General features: G+C 44.7%; 1 protein-coding gene across 2 annotated transcripts in view; it reads right to left on the bottom strand.

The window, feature by feature from the left end:
• The window catches only part of Tmem200a (transmembrane protein 200A), a 94,383-nt gene extending 84,734 nt beyond the window's left edge, over nt 1–9,649 (bottom strand). Inside the window, exon 1 of one of the 2 annotated variants that reach the window (XM_013351404.2) lies at nt 9,108–9,649. The gene's annotated coding sequence lies outside the window, so the exon portion shown is untranslated. Of the gene's footprint in view, nt 1–8,624; nt 8,854–9,107 lie in introns of those variants that run through there. The other variant, XM_026786461.1, reaches the window with a different exon arrangement.
• Nucleotides 9,650–11,405: the final 1,756 nt, after the last annotated feature.

Genomic DNA, 11,405 nt, shown 5'->3' with positions numbered 1-11,405 from the left:
AAAAAAAAAAAAAAAAAGCAGCATCTACCACAGTTTCTACTGTGTTTCCTTAGCTGTGAGGTCCTTGGTCAGAGGCAATGCTGTGTGGAACAGGAAGCTGGTTTGGCTTCAAGTGCCCGCTTGCATTCCTACCCTGATGTCCTTCCGTGATGGATTGCACCCTGTAAGTGGAAATAAATCCTTCCCTCCTCTAAGCTACCTTCAGTCAGGGTGTTTTATCACAGCAACAGAAGGAAGCTAGTACACGGGACATGGTCAGAATAGCACAATGTCCTGGAACACAACACCAAGGTTACAGAGTGCAGGTTCAGGTAGTGGAACCCTCAGCCTCCATCCCTTTTATCACAAAGAAGGTGAGATTACTTACTTTCAAAAATTCATTTTCCCACTCATGTATTCCTATTTGGTCAGTAACACTTGTAACATTTTTAGTACAGTGAGAGTCTCACCACAGTGTTTGATAAATCTATATTCTGTAGGGTTAAGCCAGCCCCTTAGGGGGCGGGCTTGCCTCAGGCGAATGTTCTGCTTCCCTTGCTGCGCGGGAACCTTGGTGATGTAAGTTTATTTCTTTATTAAAACTGTATATATTCTTTACAATCTGCCTGCATTTATTTACGCCGCTACATATTCTAAAAGAACATATTTGGTACTAAAAGAAAGAAATCTACAATTGACATGTGCTTGAAACCAAGGGTTTTTTTGTTTAAAAACAATGAATGAGGTGCTGGAGAAGCTGTGATGAGCACTAGTTGCTCTTGCAGGAGACTCAGACTCAGTTTCCAGCACCCACATGGTGGCTCACAACTGTGTGCAACTCCATTTCCCAGGAATCTGATCCAGTGCCCTCTTCTAGGCTCCTCAGGTACTGCATATGTGTGGTGCACAGACAAACATGGTCACAGGCAAACATCCATATATTTATATTATATGTATATATCCCATATACATATATATATATAATATACACACATGCATGCAGTTGCATGCATGCACACACACACATATCATTAAAACACAAACAAAAATCAATCAGGTAGGAAGGGCGTGGTGAAAGGCATGTCCCTCCTACATCAATCACAACTTCACTTTCTATGGTAATCAGTTAAATATTAAATATCAAGAGTCTTATAAATGTATAGCCTCTCTTGTAATTATCACTCCACATATTTTACTTAAATAAACTACTAAAATGTTTTTAGATTTATTAATGTACATAGGTATGCACATGTGTAAGTGTGTGTGTGTGTGCATGTGCTTGTGCATGTAAGTACCAACAAGATGGCTCAGAGACTAAAAGTACTTGTGCTCAAACATGAGGTCCTGAGTTTGATCTCTGGCAATCATAAAGAGGCAGGAAAGAATTTACTCTAATGTTGTCCCCTAATCTTCATATGAAAACAATGACATTCATGTTCAGACACATACACAGAGAGAGAGAGACAGAGAATCTATATCTAATAGAATGCAAACTAATGCATAACATTCTTTTAAAACTAAGGAAATAGTCAAGTCTGATGACACACCTTTAATCCCTAAACTTGGGAAGCAAAGGCAGGTGGGCCTCTTGTCTACATAGTGAGTTCCAGGCCAGACAGGGTTACAGAGATTAGACCCTGTCTCAAAGAGAAAAATAAATTATCCTGCTAGAACAAAGGTTTCACCAAAGTACTATTTATAATGCCAAATGTTTGGAAATAGCCTTGAGGTCCATGTAGAAGGGTATAGTTAATAAACCATGACATACACCATGTAACCCAATATTACACAGACATTATTAAAGTTGCCCAGAATTTGTAAAGTATTAAACACATAAGGCTAAGCAAACAGTACAGGTTGTAATATTAAGTATGAAAAAAACTCATTAAAATGAGGAGAAGAAAATGCCAAATGTTCCAGGTGCCTTTGGGTTATAGGATTATAGTTAAGATTTCTCCATAGATTTTTAATCCTTAATGTGTTTCCAAAATTTTAATTAAGAGTATGCTTTACTTTGCAATTAAAAGCAAAAATAATTCTTCAGAAGTAACCATCACGTTATAAATATGTGTACATGTGTATGTTCTCTGAGCCCATCTGACTCTCATTACTAATAAAGGCAAAATGTGTCTGACACTAAAAACCTGCCTAGATGGAGGACTGAGGGATTTTTAATTCACGTCACATCTCAGCCTAAAGATGCTGGATTTAAAAAAGGAAACCTTTTCTTTTCAGCAGCTCTGGAATTAGTTTTACTTGGGTTTCATAAAATTTCAATATTCTTCTCACTCGCAGCTTTAGTTTATTGTGTTGCAATTGTTATTTATGTGACTCTCTTACGATGCTACGGGACTTGGTCCCTTACCTCAAGAACCTCTTCATCCAATGGGAGAAGAACATGACCATTGTCTGACCTGAGTAATGACAAAATATCCCCTGATCATTCAGTATCGAATGATTGTTACTGTGTGTGTGTGTGTGTGTGTGTGTGTGTGTGTGTGTGTGTGTGTTTCTAGGACAGAGGTTCATACCAAGTGTCAATTGTTTTCTATTTCCTTCCATATTATTTTTTGAAACAAGGTCTCTCGTTGAACCCAGAGATCACCAATTCGGCCCACCTGGCTGGCCAAGCAAGCCTCTGGGATCCTTCTGCTCCAGTACTGGGACTGCAGGCATGATGGGGATACAAACTCATGCTTGTGAATCACATTTCACTGACTGACCCACCTCCTCCATCCCAACCACTGCTTCTATCAACGCCAGGGTTCCCTTCTCTGGCAATAAGCATTATGGAGACACAGAGGCACAGAGTTATCCCCATCTCAATCTCCATTCCCGAATCACTGAATGCCTGAACAGCGGCCAAAACCGTGTCAGTAATGCCCAACCCTCCCTTACTGAGACACCTCACATTCCCCTGCGCACATTCTCCCTCTTTTTAATGAGCAGTAAATAATTTGTTCAACCCCAGGGAAGTTCCTGGTGATTTCTGGCTGCAGAGCACCAAATGCCCCCTTTCTTCTCCTGCTGCTCTTTTTTCTTCTCTGCTCATGCACAGTCCCACACTTCCCTCCTGCTGGAAGCCTCTGGTGTCTGACCTGCATTTCAGATGCCCTATTCCTTTCTGTTGTAGCATTTATGCTCAGCTGTTGCGACTGTGTATTTCATAACGCTAGCCAGTTCTGCGTTCTCCGTTACCATGAAAAATTCCTTGAGCTTCACTTTCTGAAATAGATTATGAGATTCTCACAAATAAGTTACTTTCATAAATCTCATGACTTTTCCTACACACACGTGCATGCGTGCACACACACAGTGGATTGCACATACATCTAAATCGATAAAACTTTCTTTTGCGTTTGTTACAGAATGGCGTTATGCCATTCATATTTCATAGTACAGTCTTTCAAGCAGGACCTTCGGTGATACTATATAGCTAGAAGGTTCCACGTATCTACTATACTCAACATGTCACTGGTTGCTTTCTCTCTCTCAGTCTCATTCTCTGTGTCTATTTCTTACTTTCCATCTTTCTAGGCAAAACATCTATATGTCTGAAGGTAACCTCAGACCATGCAGACCATGGCCATTGGCAGAGGTTTTCTTCTCTGTAACTGAAAGCAGTGACTAAAACTAACCTCTCGGGCATCTAACCTGCCGGTGTGTTCACCCTGCAGGGTGATAGGAACTCTCTACTGGTGGGAACGTCCTATTAGATAAATGCGTTTTGAAAAAAGCCAAACACGGTCCTGCTGGACAACTCTTTACATGGTCTGCTCTGATCTCATCCTCACGAGTCTTCAGGGTCAGCTCTTTCGTAACCAGATGTCCGCAGGACTCCCCATTTCTCACTCAGACTTGAAGTTGACCTTGCCCTGTGAGGACCAGAGTGACTCCCTAGTGATTTCCAGATTCTGACAGATCTGGGATTTCGTGCCGGTTCCTTCAGATTCTTGTCTGGCTCCAGGAGTTCAGGCAAACAATATTAACCTCTCTGACCCTCATACCATGGCTCTAAAAGGGATGTAGATCGTACTTACACTTCCAGGACTGTAGTAAAGATTTAGTGAGATCATCTATATCTAAGGTGCATGGCAAACACATTGCAAATGTCAGCTTCTCTTTGCACATAATGGCTGACAACTCCCCCCCCACCCCTGAGAAGATGCCCATTCCATATTCTATTGATTTGCCTTGGGAAGATTTTTATAGTGGAGCCATATGGTCAAGTTCCTGGTCTCAGATCAACAATCAAACAGTAGCCTGTTCCATTGATCTGTCCACCTGTTCACTCTTCCGGTTTTGCCCCCATCCCTGACTCTTCCTATTATGCCAAGTCCCATACCAAGAACCTGTGCATGTGAGTACTTGGCAAGAGCCTCACCATGGCACCTGTCTGACAGGTCTGTGAGCAGGCACACTTGGCAACTGAACTACACTGATGTCTGGTACTCGGATTGCATATTAGAAAGTCTACCAAGCCTGCCATTGCATTTGCCCTTGAGCAATGATATTGCACAGACTGCGGCTATTAGGGCTTACCACTTAGTGCTCACAAAATTTTAACGTGGTTATTTGCCTCCCCCAGCTTTTGGTTTTCTCACTCTAGAAGGCTTTTCAGAAGCTTAAATAATGTAATGACTTAAAGCATGCTCGTAGCAGTTCAGGGCAGAGGGAGGGGGGTCTGTTGGTAAAAGTGCTTGCTGTCATTTATGAGCATGAGAATTTGGGTCTCCAGCACCCCTATAAAAAGCTGGGTGTAGCAGCATAGATCTGGAGCCCATGCTAGGATCAGGAAAGGCAACAGAGACAGGCAGATTCTTGAAGTTCCCTGGCCAGCCAATCTAACCAACTGGTAAATAAAAATTCAGTGAGAGACTCTGCTCAAATATTAAGCTAGAGAAGGTAACGGAGGAAGAAAACCCAATGTCCACCTCTACCTCCACACACTTGCACATGTGCACACCAGACTTGCCTATGTGCAAAAGTACACATCGCTGTGTAAGTGAGAACAAGTACACATGGTAACAAGTGCACTGTTTTTATCTGGAGCATCATTTGCTTTGTGAACCACTTCTCCGTGATCTTCAGAGAACTGTCAGTCAAGAAGCAACCCTCGCCTTCCCATCTGACCACTTCCAAAAACCACACATAGGAAGAGCATGGCACAGATTCTATCCCAGCCTACCACAAAGCACTCTTTACCATACTAGGGACTGATGCTCTGGCCACTGAAGCCTAGCACCTCAGAATCCTTCCAAAGAAGTATAAAAGGGACTTGAAAGAAACGGGATCTCTCTTCCTTACAGAGGCCAACTCAAAAGTATAGGTTTGGAGCTAATGAAAGTGACTTTCTCTTCACAAAGAAAGACCTTGGGATAAAACTGATCCAGAGAGAAATGGGGGTAAGAAATGAGAGGAAGAATCTAGACAAAATCATGTGCATCTCAGGTTCCACCAACAACTGAAGTAAGTTCCACTTTTAGACTTTCCGTTCACATCAGCCAGCAAATTCTTTTCGACCTAATCTAGTTACATGTGCATATAATCAAATGAATCCTTGTGCAACTCACAGAAATCTCAAGGGGAGTGATTGGCAGAGGGACTGGACCATCCTCTACAACATGATGCTCAGAAGGAGGTGGTAGCAGATACAGCAGGAAGGGAGATGCAGCCCCTCCTCCATCTTCTTACTCTGCTACACTCCTGGGTTTTTGTTTTGGTTTAGTGTTTCTGTATAATTTCCTTTCTGGTAATAAAGTTTTCAAAGAATGACTTGTTCCTACACATCCCACCAACAATGCCTTAGTTCAAAGATCCTCGCCTTTATATAGTTTGTGGGTATTTCCTTTTTTTTTTTTTTTTTTTTACAGTGCACTGGGAGTCCTTGGAATAGTCTCATCAAGGACCCAGTGATAAGTAAATCCCCATTCAGGAAAGAGGAAAGGAAAGGGGGGGGGCTAAAGGAGGAGAAAGCATGAAACAGGAGCCACCAGACTAAACACCATTGGTCAAAATCCAAGGCATCCCAGATGCTCTCAAACTCATAATTACACATTTTTGTCTTCTAGAATATAAATGGTTTTTTCCCAAAAAAAAATTCAAGCCTCCACTAAAGTCAGACATCAGGCTTACCTCTCGCTCCCCTTTTACTCAGAATTTCCAAGGCATGCTTAGCTTCTCTTCTATCGCCATCAGTTCTGCGGAGAGGCAGTCGAGGGCACTTTGCTAGCATGTTTTGTAGCACCAGCCTGGCCTCCATCATTTTTCTGCTCTAATTACCTCTGGAGGTTGTTAGGAAAATCAATTGCTATTATTTGCGAAAACTCATGGACAACCATCAAAGACCAAGTGAAAGTTGGTGTTTGCACTTTGATTTTCCTGTCAACTGGGATCACCATGATGGAGCACATGCCCCAGGCTAGACTGCTTTCATTTCCAGCTGTCAGGCATTATCCTTCCCCCACACCCAAGAAACTTATATCCCGCCTCCCTCCAGCTCTGACACTACAAGCCGCACACCCTCGCATTCAGATTTTTCTTCCTTATTCTTAATTCCACCAGAACTCATCACGTAGCATTATTTAAGAGAATGTAAAGGTCTCCAATCAGAGGTCACTCCGCAGAGGAGGACAACAGGGGCTGGAAAGGCCAAACAACTTGTCCGATGCTACATTATCCGTAGCTAAGTGCCAGTTGGGATCTGCTTGAACTGCTCTGGAGCCTGCACCAGACTCCTGGTGTCCACAGACACCCCAATGCTTGATGTCTCCTGGTGTCCATAGACACCCCAACGCTTGATGTCTCCTGGTGTCCACAGACACCCCAACACTTGATGTGCTTCAAAGCCTGGGCTATGTCTACCAGTCTCCTCCTCACCAGCCTAGCTCCTGTCTCTGAGGCATGTGCTCACCAAGTGCTCATTGGCCTGCTGAGTGTCTGGATATGTATCAGACACTAACAGACAACGCCCACCTGCAGTCCAGGGACAAGCAGATAAACTTGATACAACTGCAAGTCTCATATTCCTGGATAGCATCAAGGATTCATCCCATCTCACGTTCGTTTTTCTTCCCCTTACACAACTTCTTTTTCCAACTATACTTCTCTTGATAACTACAGCCTGTGCCGTCTTCTATTTAGGGAGAGGAACACTACAAGAAATATATTTTTAAACCACCTCATATTTTAAATTCTACGTTCTGGATGATAAACAATGCAAGAACTTTTGACTTCCTGAGAACACTTCTTTTTTTAAAATCTCATTTTTAAAAAGAAATGCAAAAAGTGACATTTTGTTCTTATTTCCACAGGCAACATATGAGTTTCTTTTTCTTTTTATTGAGTTTGGGTGAGAATTAGTGTAGCCAATCATTTCAGATTCTCTCCTCCCAACGTCAGTTGTCTTTCTATGTGCAATGAACCATTGTCAAAATCTGGAAACTATGAAAGTCCAAATGTAGCAATCCGACTCGGCACATTTAAAAGCATATCTAAAATTGCACTACCATAAAAGTGACAAGGACAGCAATCCTTCCTCACCAGGGGCTCCTGAACATCCAGTTCTTTCTGGTTCTAAGCATCATATGGATACTTTGTATTTACCTAGGCAAGCCTCAGAAGCAACAGGTTAAGTTACTCTGTGCCAGTCCCCTGGAACTAACATTCAGAGCCTTCCTACTTACCAGCTCTCTTACGGAAGGCTTTCCCAGCCTAGCTACAAAGATAATTATGGCCCTGGTTACAAATTATCTCATAATTATGAGATAACTGGTAGGGTTGTTAAAGAAAAGTTATAAACACCCCAGTATCCATTTTTAAAATTCAAAACGCAACATTAAGTTGTTAAAGCATGGGGGGGCAGTTTCCACTTAATTGGAAGCACTGGTTTTTCTTTCAGAAGACTGCTTGTTCCTCACTGAAGCTGTCTGAAAGGCAGGGAAGTACAAGCAGATGCTTCAGTGAGGGGGGGGGGACCAGCAGTGTGGAAATTAAGTGAGCCTTAAAAAGTTTCAAGATACATTCTCCTTTTCAGCAGAACGATAAAATGCCCTAGTAACAACAGTCAAGTCAGAAAGGAAAGGTCATTTTATATGTTTTCGTCGGGCAGCAAATGGTACACCATTAAAGGAATCAGCTTTTGTGCCAATGGGTAACATCTACGAACAAAAAAAAAAAAAAACTCTACGAAACTTGGTTTGACTACAAAAGGAAATTGTTCGATACAAATTGCATTTACCGATTCCTGAAATGGTTTCTGCTGTCAACCACTGAAGGTCGTCAGAAGAAATGATGGTAAGAAGGCAAGCCAGGCATATTTAGTTTTGAAATACACCAGACTAAGGTGTACAGGGACTGAACCCTGTGACTCAAATGTATCTGCCCATGAGACCAATGAGCACAGGAACTGATCGAAGCCACTTAATTGTATCTGGGTATCTACCTTTCTCCCTGACATTATCAATGCTTAGCCGTGAACAAAGAGTCGCTTCTTAACACACACAAACACATACACGCATACTCACGCTCACACACACATACTCTTCAATTTTTTTTAAAGCAGCAAACACAGAATGCCTGCGCCTTCATAACATGCAGTGTTTGTGTGAACAATCAATTATTGCAAAATAATCAATGAAGCAAACCTTGTGAGTTCTTTCACTAAAGGCAGACAGACTCTGTTGGGAGAAGAGTAGTGCTGAATCGTACAGATAATTGTCTCTCCTCTTCGTTTTTCTTAATGTAGACAAGACCACACTGAAATACTGCTCTAAGAACCCCTGCCCACACTTTGTTCCTCCATAGATTTACGCCGTAGACATCCTCACAAAGAATGCTGACTCTGGAACCTAGACAAAGGAGGGTGTAGCTCGGAGAAGACAGAGACCCAGGCACTCGCCAACTGCTCACAGGCTGCCCCGCACCACCTCTCCTGTGCTCCAGGGACCAAGAAGTCTGGAACTGATGGCGGACTTGGTTCATTCCCCAAACTTTGGGAGTCACTGTTTCCCCTAACTCCGCAGGCTAAAGCGGAGGGGAGGACAGTGGGCTACAGAAGCCCAGAATACCGCTTCAGGGTTTGCCTACCCTCCTTGGCAAGTCCCTCAGCGCCCTGGTGGTCCCCTCACCTGTCCTGAGCGCCGTGTCTCGGGGCTTCGGTGGCCTCTCGGGGTTCTTCGCTCCAACAGCTGTCGCGACGGTGTGCGCCTCTGGGGACCAGCGTAGGAGGCGGCGGGGTCGGGGGCGTCAGGCGGAATATGGGCAACCGCGGGCAGCCCCGGTCTCACGCCCCATCCTCGCGGTGCTCAGGCTGAGGACGCCGTGCAGTCACCGCGGGAGGATGAGTCAGGCAGGGGTGCGGGCGCCCTGACTCGCGCATCTGGGGGACGCGGCCGCCGCCATCGAAAGCGGGGAGACTCAGCACCCCTGCCCTCCCACAATACCGGTGGGACACGGCTAGCGAGGCCAGAACGAGAAGATCGCAACTAAGGCGTCTCTGCCGCTGCCCAGAAAGACAAAAGGAACACGGGGCTCGAGGGAAAGTTTTGGGATCGGTTCCCGACGGATTCCAGCTCCTGAGCTCTCCCCCACTCCCAAGAGGAGGATCGGGGGCGAGGGCGGGGACGGGCTTCCCGGAGCGCCGCCGCCAGCCGGGGACCCAGACGGTGCCAATCGCACAGCCGCCCACGACCCGTGGGAACTCCGCGAGTCCTGCCGCCCCGCGGTGCCTGGAGCTGGCTGCAGGATCCGCCCCTCTCCTCCCGGACCCCAACACAGCCGCCCCCCTTTCTGGCTGCAAAGTTGCACTTCTAGAACCAGGATGGCGCTCACACAAAACCCATCTCGGAAACAAAGTATCTCTACGAAGAGCTTGGCTTAAGCAGAAGGCCGGCGGGCGGAAGCGGACACACCCACTCGCCTCTCACCCCCGAGGGAACAGGAGCCGGAGATTTCCCCACCTCTCCTGTCCCAATAAGAACTGGGGGTCCCCGACCCACTCCGTGTTTTCTGGAAGCAGAAGCCATAGGACCCTCGGCCCCACGCCCCTAGAATGCTTTCTTATCAGATGCAACCTGGGTGGGTCGGGGTCCCCCTGGCGGCTGCACAAGTGCTGTGCTCACAGAATCAGTCTTAAGACCCTCCCCTCCCCCTCAGGGATTTTACAAGCCCTGAGCCCCAAGGGAATAAAACTACTTTAGGATCCTTGGAAGTTAGATCCGGTGGAGCGGACTAGTTGGGGAGGGTTCTGGGCATTGGGGGAAGGTTGAGGGAGAGACACAGGGCTAAAATGCATCCTAAGAATTAGAATGACTGAGTCTAAGATTCAGCTCCAGATTTCAAATCTAAGTAAGACTTCAAGTTACCCAAAATTATCAGTGAGTAGAAACCGTGTTTTATCCATAGAATAAATTAATAGTTACCTGCAATTCTGCAAGAGACCAAAATGATGACTCTGGCTGAAGGTCAGTTCAGGAAATAGAGTTTCATTCCCCAGCTACCGCATTGGAGCACACCAACCTTAGCTAGGCTATGGTTTTGTAAACCAGTGAGTTCATTGGATGTTTTTAACTCATAGGCAAGAGGCAAATATTCTGCTGTGCTATGTAGCTATTGCAATGAGTCATCTACTGATCTCCTTTCTTAGCATCCATGCCAAAGGAAAAAAAAATTCTACATTCAAAAATAAATGAATGTAACGCAACTCCTAGAGACCGGACAGGGCGTTAAGGTGTCACCTACGGCAACGAGGAGAGACTGTAAAAATGGGCAATGGAAGGAAAAATCTTCTTACATCAACTAAACAACCCAGAGGTTAAATACTTTTGTAAAATTTCACCACCAAAGTGCTTTTTAAACATTAAAGAAGATGGGATGGGGGTTGGAAAAATGAGTCACCTTGCAAACCATCTGTGGTTTTCTTTTTCTCTCACCTTCATCTAGTAGTCTTTGGCCCAAAGCCATTAGCTCAGTTCCTTTAAGTTTTCTAATCCATGTGTCAAGGAACCGTATTAAGAGTGTGAACCTACTAAGCTTCTACCTCTTGTAAAAGAATGGCTTGAATCTTTCATTCTCCTTAAAGCTCCCAGGGGTGGACACTTCCCAGTAATCCTTCTTGATATGCCAGGGGATGAGTAACAGGTTCTTACTCTTCCAGGGAGCTCAATTAATGTGATACACTATCTAAAGCATACAATGAGACCTTTAAAATGTCAATCCTGACATTGTAGGCACCAAATGGCCAGGGAGTCCTCAGACGGATGAAGAAAGACCATGGGAGAAGATTGAAGCTCATTTTTTTAATTTATTTATTTATTAAGGATTTCTGCCTGCTCCCCATTTCACTCCCCCTCCCCCGATCAAGTCCCCCTCCCTCATCAGCTCGAAGAGCAATCAGGGTTCCCTGACCTGTGGGAAGTCCAAGGACC

The sequence above is a fragment of the Microtus ochrogaster genome, linkage group LG4 (assembly GCF_000317375.1).
Source record: "Microtus ochrogaster isolate Prairie Vole_2 linkage group LG4, MicOch1.0, whole genome shotgun sequence".
Taxonomy (NCBI): domain Eukaryota; kingdom Metazoa; phylum Chordata; class Mammalia; order Rodentia; family Cricetidae; genus Microtus; species Microtus ochrogaster.
Note: the sequence above shows the minus strand (reverse complement) of the source record. Positions and strands in the feature narration are given on the sequence as shown.